Genomic DNA, 17998 nt, shown 5'->3' with positions numbered 1-17998 from the left:
ACCCCCTCCTCCAAATAGTGAGAATTCTCCATCTTGTTCTTCTTCTACCATTATAGTTTCTTCTGAGTTAGTATAGGGCTCAACCTGCAAGGTTATTCCCTCTTCCTCTGGTTCTTCTATTAATGGACTATGAGAGAGAGTTTCTACTTTTTCTTCCTCACCAGGTATTCCTAATTCTTCAACTACAATAGGCTCCCTTGTGGAGGTGAAAACGTTTATCCCTGTTGTTGGAGTTTCAAAATTTTTCTCTCCTAGGACTATTTTGGTAGATGATGTAAGAGAATCTTTTGATTGAGTTTCTGCCCCTTGAATTCCAAGAATCCTATCAATGGGAGTATGAGTCTGGGATGGAGGTGTGTCTTTTCTAACTCTTGGTGGAGTAGGTGGAGTTGTAGGAATCGAACTTCTACCCCTAGCTATAAATCTACCCATAGAGTCTCTTTCCCTATGCATGTCATTGTATTATTTTGTTGTTGTTGTTGTTTTTTTTTTTTTTTTTTATGAATGTAAGAGATAAGGCTACCTAGTTACACTTCCCTGGCAACGACACAAAAATGTTTGGTCAATTTAGTGTCCTAAATTTCTCTACATAAATTATCAATCTGGGTATCATAAAATAACGAAGTGTAGTGCACTATATGTGCTAGATGACCCTTCTTCCCTCACTGTTTTTGAGTTTTATGTTGTTCTGGGATTTGATCTTTTAATTCCTAATGTTTTGCAATGTACTTAACAAAATCTTAAATCTACTGCTGCTAAGAATCTAGAGAAATGAAATGAGGACTAAAAGTGCTTTAAGCCAGATTTGGAAGTACAGTTTTAACCAAGAAAATGAAAACAGAGTTTCTATTCCTGCTCTTATTATTGTTCCAAATCATGAACTAAAAGGACTTAAAAGCGAAATTGCAACTATCTATTACGAATACAGAACTGAAATTAAATACTGAAAGTGAGATTACAACTATTGATTAGTCTATGGCAGAATAAAAACTTAATCAAAAACTGAAAATGAAATTGCAACAAAACTAAATGAAAAACTAAGATTGAAAATGAAATTGCAACTAGTCTACTATGGAAAACTAGATGAAGTGCTTTGTTACTCTGCTACAAAATTTTGGGAGAACAACCTCCTTATGATAACATTGTGAGGAACTTCGTAATTCATCATTCTAATAGAAAATAAATACAAAAATGTAGGAGAAGATTCATTCCATAAATGAAATGTCCAACCACTTGGTTTAAGATGAACCATCAACCAGAAGGGTTTTTTGGAAATATTCACTTACAATATGAATCACTAAACTAGTAATAAAATGACAAAACAATAATGGCACTGATCAGTTCTAACTAAAGACTTAAAGACTAAAGAACAACAAATGAAATAAATTACTCTACACTACTGAACTCAACTTAAAGCTACTGATAAGAAACTAAAAGGAAGTGAACAAAAGAACTATATTGAACATAAATAAAACTATTCTGCGTTAGTAAGAAGATGAAAAAAACTACATTATGAACAAAGTTAGAAAATGGTTATAAACATCATGGAAAAACACAGTGAATTTACAGTTCAACTATGAAAGACAAAACAAAAATGAAATGTAACCTTAGCCAGTGCAGGGGCCCTCTGCAACTGCTGAGGTTAAATGTACTTAATCAACACTCCAACAAACGCTTTCAGGTATCCATGAAACACATAGTCTTCATATTAAAAATAGAGAATGAATTCTCAAAATTACAAAGCGGTAATATGAACTTAACTCATGAGCCAAATCAAACTGGTTCTGTGTTCTTCACATAGGTATTTATAGAGAAATTATACAACTGTTTTAAGGAGAAAAATAAGCTACAACAAAACATGTAGGTAGACAAGTACACGGAATCCTCTTCCTTATTTCTTGGAGACATAAATCTAAGGTAATGGTTTTTGGATTCAGTTCGCACAAGTGGTTGATGAAGTCCGTGGCCTTAGGAAACTGCTTTGGATCCCATCACTGAGAAACGTGTATAAAACAGAGTCCTGTTTGCCTTAGGTTTCTATGTTTCACTTCCCTTTGACTGGAGTCTTCCATGTCAACCTAGGCCAGGTGAATAGGACATGATCCATGCCATGATGTTTTCCAAGCTGCCCATGTAGTCATTTTTCCCTCTTGATACCTGGAACCTATAAAAGCGTGGAAGTAGCTGCGGAACAGCCGATTAGCTGTAGAATGTGGCTATGTTCCGTAGCTAAAAGACAAAAACTTATTCAAACAACAAACATAAAATTATAACATGTAAATCACTAAAATGTTCTCCTTGAGGCAATGTATAATGGTGATTGATGATAAGTATGCATTTTTCATGGAAAAGCAAAGAAGAATGTATGAGAAAAGTTGCTAAGGATAGGGCAGTTTTGGAGCTCAACAATACTCTTTCAAATTGCCATCTTTAGTTGACTTTGCATGAGAATTGACATAATTAACATTTTCTCTTCCTACCCAAGCTTGACACAAAGAATTTTCCATTCATAAAATAACTCCAGTACCTAAAAATATCCGATTAGGTCAATAAGAATGCAATTTAACAGGAGGATTATGAACATTGAAGTAAGTGTTTGACATCCTATACCTTCTGGATGAGGATTTGTCATATGATATGCATCAGAAGTAGAACTTCCTCCAAGAAACTATGCATAGATCTTTGCTCCCCTTTTTTGGTAAAATATTAAAAAGTCCAAACTCCAAATTATATAATGCTAATATTAAAATACAAATTGTTTACACAAGCTAGATTACTTGTTCAATTTCCTCTCTTACAAAATGTTGTACCTTTGCATGTTCTAATGCTTTTAGAGAAGAACTCCTGCTCCCTCTCCCATAACAAATCCATCACGATAATATAAGGTAAAATATTATATGATATATCAATAACTTGGAAATTGTATTTAAATTTTTAATTTATAGAATAACAAGACAATACATATCCATGGAAGAAAAGACAAGACAATATATATTATAATAATCGATTCACAAGTTACAAAATACAAAATATAGAAGGAACAAGAAAATAACAATACCACATCCCAGGGATGAGATGCTTTTGTAGGATCTTCATTTCTTTGTGATAATACTCTTCAAGCTAAAAATCCTCCCACACTTGTAACAATCACATATGAGCTCCACTTCAAGATCAAATAATAGTTTTCATTCAAAAGCAATTAGACACCAATTAAGTGAATTTAAAGTACATATTGGAAAGTAACAATTACACATGCTAAAATTCATCACAAATAGCTGGTATATATTTCAAAATGAATAACACAAATCATGAGCTTTGTCATTATATACCATGAGGTAATTCAAACACATGGAGAGACACTTTCCTCTCGAGCCTGGTATCACACATTATATGATATTTATTGGAAGAAAATGCTTAAAAAAAACACTCAAGACTTAATCACTCATAGTTGGTTAGAATAAGCTTAATTCTCATAAAACATCTGACAAATAATAGGTAACCACATAAACATGAAGATAATCATGAACTATTTAAGAAAAAGGCAGAATAGTGGGTTTGATAATAAATCCCATCTAAACTTCCCAATTGGAATAATTGCAGCATCAGAGCCACCAGAGAGCATGAAATCCTATGCATGGAGTGATTTGATAAGAAATAAGATCAGGCCCTATACAAGGAAATTAATATATTTTTTGCAAAAACAAATGCAGTGGATTGCAAAGTTCAAATAGCTTATAACTTCACCATGCAAAATACGATTTGCAACACTTATGATGCAAAAATTTCTTGTAGCACGAGAAGTGGACATGGAATAGTTTGAACCCATCCATCACTGCAATAGGGGCATTCAACATGTAAATAATAAGTGTGTATCAACTTTATCCGATTCCAAACATTATTGGAAATGTATCCAAAGTTTTTGACAAACCAAATCCATGGCCATAATTGTGGATCCCATATTTGTTGTTGTAAATGGTACGCAGAATGGGTTCATTTTCCTGTATGAAATTCTTAATTCTTCTAATGCATCATTGAAAACATGATGTAATATTGATAGATAAGCAACTAGTGTATAAGTACACGTAACCTGCACCAAGATAGTCTATGCCATGATCATGGACCTAAACGTACCTTTAACTATCCAAAATCTATCTACCTTACAAATTACAACTTTATAGAACATCAAAGAAGTATGTGCCTTATTTTATGTTTCCAACATTATTGCCTTCCAAAATAACAACATTGTAATATTACCTTCATTCCACCTAATGAAGAACCAATTACAACCCCACACTTTTCTTTGTCTAATTCTTTAAGGACATCTTCATTCATTCCACCATCTGCTACTGCCTTATTTCCAGTAGTAAGCAAGTAAATCATGAATTTATCCATGTGTCTTGAAAATTTTGGTGCAAACCAACCATCTGTGGAAAATGACTTTATTTCACCAACTATTCTCTAGAGAACAAAACTAAGATATTCCAATGAATATCATAGGCCATATACCTGGAAAAGTGATATTAAATTTCAACAAACACCTGTAACCAGTTTGGAGATGTCTTCCTTTTGTATCAAGTGGATCTATATTTAATACTCCTTTTTCTTGCAACCTAAATTTGGAAAAGTAAATCTAGATTTGATACTACTTTTAATGACAACACAGTGTCAGAAATTCAATCAATTTGAACTAGTGATATGGTTTCCAATAAAAGACTATGATCATGTTCATTTGACTGGCCACCCACTGAACTATAATATATCTTTAGATATTTTCCAACATGGTTCATATAGGTTATATAAGACTATCAATGGCTCAATGTCACTCAGTTTATTAGTAGCATAACTTAGTCTATAAGCAGCAAACGAGAGAAACAAAAATGTAGAAATAATTACAGTTGGAAAGTTTGAGAAATCAAAGGTCTCAATTTCACTGATATCACTCTGTCCCTGAAGAAGATTCTTGTAGAAAGTATCTCGATTGTGGCCACTCCCATTCCCATCACAACTACCCTTCTCGACTTAGTAGCAATTTTATTTTTTTCTTCTACAACCTTCAGGTTGCAGAGAAATGGCCATTGCTTTGACTGCAAGTTAATTAAAGTGTTTTAGATAGAAATTACCAGAGAACCTGAGAACCCCCGACTTGAATCTCACATTTAATTACCCCAATTGCTAATTTTTAGAGTCGTTTGTGACAGGTTGTGCAAGGGAGGATTTCATAACTAACACCAGTCAAATCAATCTAATGGCCTAAGCTATTTCAATTGTCTAATGCCCAAATGAATGACAGAGAAAGATACAGGTGGCATAGAAGGGGAGTTCTCCCCAGAGGAATGTATTACAGTGTAATTATTTTTTAGAAAATTTATTAAATAATATTAATATAAAAATAAACTTAATCCAAAGGAGATTAACAAGTGAAATTACATTTAAACACTCTTTTATATGCAATTTTACATTCTTCATTGCAAAACTACCTAATTGTTGTCTTTGAGATTGTCATGAACCATACACCTTAGAGAAGATAAGAAACCAATAATTACAATCCATTCTCAAGGGGAACCTCCTTTTACAATGAATACAATGTATGTGTTATGAAACCAGCTCACAAAAAGATAGAAAAGATAGATCAACACCTTAGAAATAAGCCTCTTCGAGGGGGAAACCTCCTTTATATTACACAAATGAACAATTCTTGGATGATTCAAATGACAAAACCTCCTTTCTATATATATGAGTCTAAGGGGTCAAAATATAACCAAGCCGACCTAAAAATAATAATATAAAGGCGCAAAAATAACAATAGAGGGATTCTATGGGGAATCACTAGTATTATAGGGACCTAACATGCTCCTATCCTTCAAAAACTTTTTGTTGTCAAAGCTTGAGTAGTTCTGGATGCTTCTGTATAAAATTCTCATCCTCCCATGTGGAATCTTCAATGGGTAAGTTCTTCTAGTTGATGAGATACTCTGAAATTGATCGATTTTGTAGCTGTCGAGTTCTTGTTTCTTTGACTTCTTTAGGTTCCAATATGATTTTTCCTTCCTCATCAAGTTCTGGCAATATTATTTGAACTGGAAGCTTGTCACCTATAACCTTCTTTAAGCATGAAACATGGAAAACTGGGTGCACTTGGGAAGATGCAGGAAGCTCCAATTTGTACGCCATAGTACTTATCTTTTGCAACACCTTGTACGGACCATAATACTTTGGTGATAACTTATTATCCTTCTTAGCTTACTTGAGGGAAATTTGTTTATAGGTTGTAGCCGTAATAATACCCAATCACCTTTCACTATGATGTTGATCTACCTGCTGTTTCATTCTATTCTATGCTAAGATGAGGTTATCCTTTAATATTTGGAGAACTTGTTGCTGATGCTCGATGTGATCTTCCACTGCTTGAAGCTTAGAATTTTCTCTTAAATATGTTGTGATGGATGGTGGATGATATCCATAATGTGCCATAAATGGGGTCATTTTTGTTGTAGTATGGAAGGAAGTGTTATACCACCATTCAGCCAGAGGTAATCATTTGACCCATTGTGTCTATTTATCAGATACAAAGCAACATAGATATCCTTCCAAACATTTGTTTACTATCTCAGTTTGCCCATCAGATTGAGGATGATAAGATGAGCTATGAGCTAACTGAGTACCAATACAAGAAAATAATTATGTCCAAAAATTTCCGGTGAAAATGGGATCTCTGTCACTTACAATAATCTTTGGATTTCCATGTAGCTTTTGAATTGTTTCGATAAATGCAGTAGAAACTGTACTCACTTTAAATGGATGAGATAATGCACAAAAGTGTGCATACTTGGTAAGTCTGTCAACTACCACCATGATAACACTCTTTCCTTCAGACTTGGGTAAACCTGTGATAAAATCCATTGAAACCTCCTCCCAACATTGGCTTGGAATGGATAAAGGTTGTAATAGTCCTAGTGTCTTAATTGTTTCAAATTTATTTTATTGGCAAACCAAACATTCCGCTACAAACTTTTGAATATACGATTTAAGGCCATCCCAAAAAAAATCCTTCTTAACCCTGTGGTAGGTTTTTGGAAATCCTGAGTGCCCTCCTAAGGGAGAGGTGTGCAATTCCCTGAGAATCTTTTGTTTGAGTTGTGAATTCTTACATAGCTATAACCGATCCTTGTACCGTAACGAATCATTTTTCTAGCTAAATGTATTAGATGTACTGGGGTCTTTTTGTATCTTTTGAATGAGTGCCCACACTTCCTCATCATTCTTCCATTCATCCCTTGCTTCGTTTATCCAATCTGGTTGGATAATAGAAATGGTGCAAAGAAATGCTTCCACATCCTCATCCTTTCCTGAAAGTGCATCCGCCACAACATTTTGCTTCCCTTTTTTGTAGATGATTTCAAAGTCATAACCCAACATCTTTGTGACCCATTTTTGTTGTTTTTCTGAAGATAATCTTTGTTCTAAGAAGTATTTAAGACTAACATGATCTGATTTTACCTTGAAGTGTCTTCCCATTAGGTAGGGTCACCATTTCTTAAGTTCATGTAGTATTGCCAACATTTCCTTCTCATAAATAGCTTTGTGTAAATACTTTCCTTTGATTGGATGTCTGTCGAAAGAAATGGGTCTTTCTTCTTGCATTAAAACAACAACAATTCCATTTCCTAAGGCATCACATTCCATAGTAAAGGTTTTTGTGAAGTCTGGTGTAGCTAAGATTGGTGCTTGGCACATTGCCTCTTTAAGATATTTAAAGGCCTTCGTTGCTTCTAGAGTCCATGAAAATGCATCTTTATTCAATAATGTTGTTAGAGGTGCTGTTATTCTCCTATAATTCTTAACAAACTTGCGATAATACCCTGTCAACCAAAGAAATCCTCGTTGATGTTTTATGGATGTGGAGATTTTCCATTCCTTAGTGGTTTTAATTTTTCTAGGGTCTACCTTAGTGACATTTGTTGCACTTGGTTTTGTAATTTTGATATGTCATGTTGCATTTCTTCCTCTTCTTCATGAGTCATGCTAGAGCTCTCAGGTTGCTTACTAGATATTTCCATTGTATTTCTTCGAGGCATTAATTACTGATAACAATGCTTCACCATTCCCTTTGAATTCCTTCAAACTAATTTTTCAAACCAAGCTTATGAAAAAAATAAAAAAAATAAAAACTACACACCTTTTTTCTCACTTTGTAGGAGCTTGATATTGAATCTGATGTATTTTTGTAATTTTAGATCTCCAAGGTCTGAAATTTCTTCCTGCAGTAGCCCTCTAAGTAATATTTCTAATTGGTGGCCTGGGTGCAGGTGATATAGACAAATGCCCTAATCCTCACATAATTTTCTCTAATTCTGGCTGAAATCGTTCTTCTTCCTGCACTGGAGTATCTGTCATCTATTTTAAACTGACTGTTCATAAATTCCCCTTTTTTAATCACTATCACCACTCTTTTCCCAATAATCACCCCAACCCTTGTTATCAGAAAAAATTACACAACCGGGCTTCTTTTCCACTATCAGAACTGTAATTCCATGGGAATTACGAAATACACAATCGGCAGGGCATTTGGGTGGAATTAGCACAATTGTGCATAAAATACACTATCGGTGGTCTCACACAACCATAATGCGATTATACACGGAAATGTACTGTTAGTGGAGTTTCACTGCTGTAATGCTATTTCACATGAAATACACTATCGACGGGTCCTTTTCAAGGGAAAATGTTATACACTATCGCAATCACTATTGGCAGTTCCGAAAGAATGGAACACAACATTACATCTTCCGATGTGATAACACATGGAGCTATTGGAAATTGCAATCGGCGATTCCAATACTCCCCTGCCAAACTCTTTCTGCTTAGGTCTTGCGATCCGATTCAACCACAGACCCGATATGTTATTAAACCACCCTTATAAGGTTTCGGGTCTAAATGTCGCAACTTCAGACTTTGGCACTTTAAAGGGTTAGTCCTTCTTCACTCCAACACTGCGATGCGATAACACTTGTAGACCCGATATGAGTATTGGCCCTGTCTAATAATATTTCAAGTCCAGAACTCAATTTCAGTGAAGGTTTTTCACGGTTTTCCAGTGTAAAACAGAGTTTCTACCTGCGGAAGTCAACAATGCATATAAGGGAAATAGGCATGCCGATATAAAGGAAACCCATGCTCCAAAGGCTTAAATCGAAGTATTAGTTGGAAAACAAGGCTAAATCACTATTATAAAGTCTCAGAAGAAAAGCAAAGCCGAATACATGCATAATACCATATTTACAACCAAATAGGCATTTAGATGCATAAAAAGGGTTTCAGAGAGCACAAGCTCTCTGGGATCGAAAAATACAAAAAGATATCTACTCCTTTCTTCAACAATATATTATAAACACATTCAGTCAAAATCCCTTTACAACAACATCAAACTTACATATGTACTAGTTCGTGTTAACAACCAGTTCCTAAAAAAGAGGCTTAATTTATTGCAACTATCAGCTCTACGAGACATCCTCCTCGAGAACCTCCACTATGCTTAACTAATCCCATCTATTCAATGAGGTATTCTCCTCGAGGACCTCCACTATATCGTAACTATGAACATTTATTACAACATGATTTATTCCTTGATTCTATCTCTATGCTAAACTAGAAAAACATGGAAATTGATGGCTAAAGGATCCCACTCCTTTTCTTGTAGTTTTTTTTGTATTTTTGGAATAAGTTTGAAGATTTTACCTCCAAGTCTCCTGCTCCTGCAACAAACTCCTGAAGACAAAATTATTCATGGGCCCCTGTCCATGAGCTCTTCTACAGAACTGCCCTTATAAGGTTTCGGGTCCGAATGTCGCAACTTTGGACTTCGACACTTTAAAGGGTCAGTCCCTCTTCGCTGCAACACTGTGACGCGATAACACTTGTATACATGATATGATTATTGGCCCCGTTTAATAATATTTCATGTCTGGAACTCAATTCCGACTAAGGTTTTTCATGGTTTTCCAGTGTAAAACAGAGTTTCCGCCTGCGGAACTCAACAATGCATATAAGGGAAACATGGCATGTCGATATAAAGGAAACCCACTCCAAAGGCTTAAATAGAAGTATTAGTTGGAAAACAAGGCCAAGTCACTAATATAAAGGCTCAGAATAAAATCAAAGATGAATACATGCATAATACCAGATTTATAACCAAACAGGCATTCAGATGCATAAAAAGGGTTTCAAAGAGCACAAGTTCTCCGGGATCGACCAATACATAGAGATATATGCTCCTTTCTTCAGCAATACATCACAAACACATTCGGTCAAAATCCCTTTACAATAGCATCAAACTTACATATGTACTGGTTCGTGTTAACAACCAATTCCTAAAACAGAGGCTTAATTTATTGCAAATATCATTTTTGTGAGACATCCTCCTCGAGAACCTCCACTATGCTTAACTAATCCTATCTATTCAATGAGGTATTCTCCTCGAGAACCTCCATTATAGATTAACTATTAACATTTATTACAACATGATTTATTCCTAGATTCTATCTCTATGCTAAACTAGAAAAACATGGAAATTGATGGTTAAAGGATCCCACTTCTTTGCTTGTAGATTTTTTTTGTATTTTTGGAATAAGTTTGAAGATTTTCCCTCCAAGTCCCGTGCTCCTGCATCAGAGTCTTGAGGAAAAAATTCTTCATGGGCTCCTGTCCGTGAGCTCTTCTACAGAACTACCTAGCTTCTGTAGCATGATTTCTGCTACCCAAGTAGCTTCAGTAGTTGGCTAATCCTTCCATTTGACCAAATGCTAAAAGTACTCCTGTCCTATGGTTTTCTTGAACACTTTCTTGTTTAAAATCCTTTCTGGTTGTAACTCTTTTGCATAGGTAACTATTTTACCCAGTCAATCTCTTGTGTCTCTTGATCTTGTGCTGTATCATCTGTAGTTTCACCTTCATACTTGTACAGGTCTGCAACATTGAAAATTGCAGATATTCCAACATCAAGGGGTAATTCAATTTCATATGCATTTGAAAAAAAATTTCTTAATACTCTGCATGGTCCAATTTTCTTGAACTTTAATTTATTATACTCCCTTTTTGGAAATCTTTCCTTTCTGAGGTGTGCTAAAACCAAATCTCCAACTTCAAGGTTCACCTCTCTTCTTCTCATGTCTTCTCTGGTCTTGTATGTGATGTTGATATCCTGCAGCTATTGTTTCACTTGTTCATGTATTGCTTGCATTTCGGAAACAAAATCTTCTCCTTTTGCACTTCTCATCTCATCTCTTCCCAAGTTTCTTAACTCAGATACTCCTCTTGGATGCATTACATAGACTATATGGAATGGAATTTGTCCTGTACTCCTGTTAGGTAAGTCATTATATGCATATTTAGCTTGTGCCAACACTTGATCCCACTGTTTTGGATTTTCTGCAGTAAAACTCTTGAAAAGATTGCCTAAACTCTTGTTCACAACTTCAGTCTGTCCATTAGTTTGTGGATGATAGGCAGAACTAAAACTTAGTTTAGTTCCAAACTTCTTCCATAATGTCCTCCAGAAATGTCCAATAAATTTGGAATCTTTGTCTGATACAATACTCTTAGGAAACCCATGTAGTCCTGCTATCTTCTTGAAAAACAAATTAGCAATGTGAGTTGCATCACTAGTTTTATAACATGGAATAAAGTGTGCCATTTTTGAAAATATGTCCAACAAATTTGGAATCTCGGTCTGAGACAATACTCTTAGGCAACCCATGCAATATTACTATATCCTTGAAAAACAAATTAGCAATGTGAGTAGCAACACTAGTTTTATAACATGGAATAAAATGTGCCATTTTTGAAAATCTGTCCACTACAACAAAAATTGAATCATTACCCCTTTGAGTCTTTGGTAAGCTCGAAACAAAATCCATACTTACCATATGCCAAGGCCTATCTGGAATTGGTAATGGAACATACAAACCTATGTTTTGGATTCTTCCCTTTGCATATTGACAGATTTTAGAAGTTCTCACATGCTTTTCCACATCTAATCTCATTTTTGGCCAGAAATAAAATCTGTTTAACTGTTCATAAGTCTTCTCTATACCAAAATGTCCTGCAAGTCCACCACTATGTTTCTCTTTGATTAAGTCCTCCCTCATAGAATGGTTTGGTATGCACAACTAATTTCTATTAAACAACAGTCCATCTTGTAAGAAATAATCCAACCATTTACTCCTATCCATCAAAACAAGATTCTTACAAGCTTTAAATGCCTCTTTAAAATCTCGATCTGTCTCATATAATTCTTTAAGAAAATCAAAACCTAACACTTGAATTTGACTCTCTTGAAGTAATACATTTCTCTCGCTTAAGGCATCTGCAACTTTATTTGATTGGCCATTTATGTGTGTCAAGACAAAATGGAAACCTTGAAGATACTCTAACCATTTAGCATGTTTCTAGCTAAGTTTTGGCTTCTGCATAATATACTGTAGTGCATGGTTATCTGAATAAAGTATGAACTCCTTTGATATCAGATAATGTCTCCACTTCTTCAATGACTGCACAACTGCATAGAACTCCTTATCATAACAAGAATACTTCTTCTTTGAATCATTCAAATTTTCACTAAAATAAGCTATAGGTCTGTCTTCCTGACTTAAGACACCTCCAATAGCTTCTCTACTAGAATCACATTTCACCTGGAAAGGCTTACTAAAATTAGGTAGAACCAAAATAGGCCTTTCAGTGATATTCTTCTTTAGTAGCTAAAAATTATTTTATGCTTTAGCAGTCCATCTAAATGGTTGTTTATCCTTCTTTATGGTCTCAATAATAGGTGCATTGATCTTACTAAAATTATTTATGAATTTTATATAAAAGCTAGCAAGGCCATGAAAACTTCTTACCTCAAAAACACTTTTTGAGGAAGGCCACTCCATGATTGCCTTGATCTTTTCTGGAAACATCTTCAGCCCTTCAGTAGAAATAACAAAACCCAAGTACACTAGCTCTTTTTTCATGAATGAACACTTCTTCAAATTCAGCAGTAATTTCTCTTGCTGTAGCCTTTGTAAGACATAATTCAGATGCCTTATGTGCTCCTCCTTAGACCTGCTATAAACTAATATATCGTCTAGATATACTATTACAGATTTACGAATAAGTTATTTAAGAACTTCATTCATGAGTCTCATAAATGTACTCGGAGAATTTGACAACCCAAAAGGCATTACTCTTCACTCATACAATCTCTCATTTGTCTTAAAGGTAGTTTTCCACTCATCCCCTTCTCTTATCCTTATCTGATGATACCCACTTTTAAGATCTAGTTTTGAAAAACACTTTGCCCCACTCAAGCAATCCATTAAATCTTCAATCCTAGGTGAAGGAAATCTGTACCTAATTTTGATTTTATTGAAGGCTCTTGAATATATACACATTCTCTAGCCTTCATCTTTCTTTGGACTCAACACTGTTGGTACTGCACAAGGACTCAAGCTTTCTCTGATCAGTCCTTTGCCAAGCAGTTCCTGCACCTACTTCCTAACCTCTTCATTTTCTGTAGGAGTCATTCTGTAAGCTACTTTGTTAGGTAGATTTGCTCCAAGAATCAAATCTATATGATGGCTGATTTTGCTAGTGGGTGGAAACTCATTAGGCAAATCATCAACAATCATATCACAATAGTTATCCAACATTTATTGAATTTCAATGGGTAAATCAGAAACTTTAGTGGAAGTCATTATTACCTTGGGATTGCAAATTACAGCAAAATTTACTTCATTCTCTTCAATTTGCTAGTATTCCTTTCCTCCAAGTAATAGAGTTTTTGGATCATTTTTCTTTCCTGATACATCTTCTTCTTTTATAGGCAGCAACATATGATTGATACCATCTTTACCAAACTTGTGGGTGTTTCTTTTCCCATCATGCATAGCTCCTCTGTCATATTACCAAGGTCTTCGAAGCAATATGTGACACACATCCATTGGCATCACATCACATACAATTTTTTCCTTATATTTTCCCAACTACAACTCCACTTCAAATTGTTCATTCACTAACAACTAATGTCCATTTTGTAACCATGACACCTTGTAAGGTTTTGGATGTTTCATTGTCTTCAGCTTTAATTTCTCCACCACTTCTATAGAGACCAAATTATCAGTGCTGCCACTATCAATGATCATCTGACAGCATTTCCCTTGAACCTTACACACTGTTCTGAACAAGGTCTTTCTTTGTGATGGTTCAACTATCTCCTTTGCTCGCTTGAGAAAGACTTTATTGATTACCAAAGATTTTCCTCTTTCTGGTATATTTTCTTCTTCTGCCACTGTTGTTGCTGTTGCTTCTCCCTCAACTTGAGCAACAATTACATTCCTCTGATTTGTTCTTGCATTCTCTGGGCACTCAAAAGCTTTGTGTCCCAGTTTGTTACATCTGTAAAATATTACTTCTCTTCCTCTTCCTCTACCTCCTCTTCCTCTAGAAAAACTCCCTCTGCCACTTGCATCACCATGCTGGGTTGAGCTACTGCTAGCTCCATCTTTAGGTGCTGTAGATCTTCCTCTACCACCTTGACTTCCCCTTCCTTGGAAAGTACCTCTCCCTCTGGCAGATTGCTTCCTCATGAGTTTTTCTTCAGCTTTCAGTACCATCTGATAAGCTTCCTCTACTGTTTTAGGAGACAATATACTTATTTCATCTTGAATGTCCATCCTAAGGCCATTCACATATCTAGCCACCTTCTCATCTATATCTTGAGTTTGTCCAACTCTTATGCTTACCTTGTAGAATTCCTCTGTGTATTCTTTCACTCTCATAGACCTTTGTCTAAGATTTTGCATCTGTTTGAACAAGGTTTGCTGATAATTACTTGGTAGAAACTTACCTCTTAGCTTTCCTACCATCCTGCTCCAATTTTTGATAGGTTGCTTGCCAAGTCTCTTTCTTTATACCTGCACAACATCCCACCAAAATGCTGCATGTCCGTTTAGCTAAGTGATAACAAACTTTACTTTTTTCTCATCTTCTGCTTCTTTATAGTCAAAGAATTTCACCATGCCATTAATCCAGTCTATTAATTCTTCTGGATTCAGTCCTTCTTCATATATTGAAACCTCAGTCTTTCCCTTAGCTGTGGATCTCAACACTAACTGGAAGAATCTCATCTCAGGAGTAACTGCTATATCTTCCTCCTCTCCTTCATCTTCAACCTCAGGCTCACTAACATCTCCATCATCTATATTTCTCCCTACTGTTAATGCCTCCAACCTCGTTTGCATCTGTTGCACAACTTCCATCACTTCAACATTTGCAACTGGCCATCCTCTTCTACCACGTTATCGTCCAACTTTGAAAGCCATATTAGCTTTCTTTATTTTGCTTCTCAGATTCAATTCAGTGTCAAAAGGTTGCTTTCATACCACTAGTGGTGGCCTGGGTGCAGGTGATATAGACAAATGCCCTAATCCTGATATAATTTCCTATAATTCTGGCTGAAACCACTCTTCTTCCTCCACTGGAGTATCAATCATCTATTTTAGACTAACTGTTCATAAATTCCCCTTTTTTAATCACTATCACCACTCTTTTCCCAATAATCACCCCAACCCTTGATATCGGGAACAAATTACACAACTGGGATTCTTTGCCACTATCGGAACTGTAATTCCATGGGAATTACGAAATACACTATCGACAGGGCATTTGGGTGGAATTGGCACAATTGTGCATAAAATACACTATTGGTGGTCTCACACAACCATAATGCGATTATACACGGAAATGCACTATCAGCGGAGTTTCACTTTCGTAATTCTGTTTCACTTGAAACACACTATCGGTGGGTCTTTTTCAAGGGAAAACATTATACAGTATCATAATTGCTATCGACAGTTCCCAAAGAACAAAACACAACATTACACCTTCCAATGTGATAACACGTGGAGCTATCGACAATCGCAATCAGCAATTCCAATACTCCCCTGCCAAACTCCTTCCGCTTAGGTCTTGCGATTCGATTAAACCATAGACCCGATATGTTATAAAACCACCGTTATAATGTTTTGGGTTCGAATGTCGCAACTTCGGACTTCGGTACTTTAAAGGGCCAGTCCCTCTTCGCTCCAACACTACGATGCGATAACACTTGCAAAGCTGATATGAGTATTGGCCCTGTTTAATAAGATTTCATGTCCGGAACTCAATTTCGGCTAAGGTTTTTCACGGTTTTCTAGTGTAAAGCAAAGTTTTCGCCTGTGCAACTCAACAATGCATATAAGGGAAACAGGGCATGCCAATATAAAGGAAACCCACACCAAAGGCTTAAATCTAAGTATTAGTTGGAAAACAAGGCCAAATCACTATTATAAAGGCTCATAAGAAAAGCAAAGCTGAATATACGCATAATACCAAATTTACAACCAAACAAGCATTCAGATGCATAGAAAGGGTTTCAAAGAGCACAAGTTCTCCAGGATTGACCAATACACAGAGATATCTGCTCCTCTCTTTAGCAATACAACATAAACACATTCGGTCAAAATCCCTTTACAACAACATCAAACTTACATATGTATTGGTTCGTGTTAACAACCAACTCCTAAAATAGAGGCTTAATTTATTGCAACTATCAGTTTTGCAAGACATCCTCCTCGAGAACCTCCACTATGCTTAACTAATCCTATCTACTCAATGAGGTATTCTCCTTGAGAACCTCCAATATAGCTTAACTATTAACATTTATTACAACATGATTTATCCCTAGATTCTATCTCTATGCTAAAAGTCTAGAAAAACATGGAAATTGATGGCTAAAGGATCCCACTCCATTGCTTGTATATTTTTTTGTATTTTTGGAATAAGTGTGAAGATTTTCCCTCCAAGTCTCTTGCTCCATCATCACTAACTCCACAAGTCTGATCAAGATTGGATTCTCCAATGAAGAGTTATGCCAAATCTCCCATGATGACCTGAGTATAGACTTGTTCAGTAGAGTGAACTTGCATGACATGCTACGGGTCACTGTTTCAACCTTAGGATCTAAAAATGGTATCCAAAAAATTACAGTTCGTTCTGTTTCTCTAACTTCTTATGAAAATTCAATCTGATGCTCAAAGAGAATGTTATGACGATTTTCCCAAGGTGGCCTGTTTGGAATGTAATTTGGGGGTCTCCAAAAACCCTAACTTCCTCAGATTATATATTCAAAAATATAGCGAGACTAGATCTAAAATTCAAAGATACGGTTTAGACTGATTTCTTCTCAAATTGTTTTTTTTTTTTAGCTTCTGAAACTTTGTAGTGAAAGAGTTATAGCGCAAATTCTATGATGACTTGTTTTAGATGAAATTCTGGAGCTTGCAAAAGCCCTAACTTTCTCAGATCATATCTCCCATAATATAGCGACACAAGATATGAAATTTGGATCCAAGGTTCAATGGGATTTCTTCTCAAATGGGTTTTGTTTTTAGCTTCTGAAACGTCACAGAAAACAAGTTATAGCAAAAATTTCACGATGATATGTTTGGAGCAGCAAAACCCTAGAATCCAAAGCTCTAATACCAAATGTTATGAAACCAGCTCACAAAAAGATACAAAAGATAGATCAACGCCTTAGAAATAAGCCTCTTTGAGGGGGAAAACTCCTTTACATTACACAAGTAAACAATTCTTGGATGATTCAAATGAAAAATCCTCCTTTCTATATATAGGAGTCTAAGGGTTCACAATATAACCAAGCCGACGTAACAATAATAATATAAAGGCACAAAAATAATAATAGAGGGATTCTATGGGGCACAATAACAACAATATGGGGACAATAGAGGCACAACAATAACAATAAGGGATATAACGGCAATAGTAATGGGGGAATCACTAGTATTATAGGGTCCTAATAGTATGTGACAAGATTTGATGATTCTAGGACCATGTCTCCCTAGTGTGTGTATACATATATATATATATATAGGATACAAAGGGTACAATTATAATAAAATGAGAC

At 35.6% G+C, this 17998-nt stretch overlaps 1 pseudogene; it reads right to left on the bottom strand.

Moving 5' to 3' along the window:
• LOC149182542 (3-oxoacyl-[acyl-carrier-protein] synthase II, chloroplastic-like) overlaps positions 1-5076 on the bottom strand; it is a 50699-nt pseudogene extending 45623 nt beyond the window's left edge.
• Positions 5077-17998: the final 12922 nt, after the last annotated feature.

Source organism: Pinus tabuliformis, chromosome 3_2 (genome assembly GCF_031772625.1).
Source record: "Pinus tabuliformis cultivar Carrire ecotype Pingquan chromosome 3_2, CPIR1, whole genome shotgun sequence".
NCBI lineage: Eukaryota > Viridiplantae > Streptophyta > Pinopsida > Pinales > Pinaceae > Pinus > Pinus tabuliformis.
Note: the sequence above shows the minus strand (reverse complement) of the source record. Positions and strands in the feature narration are given on the sequence as shown.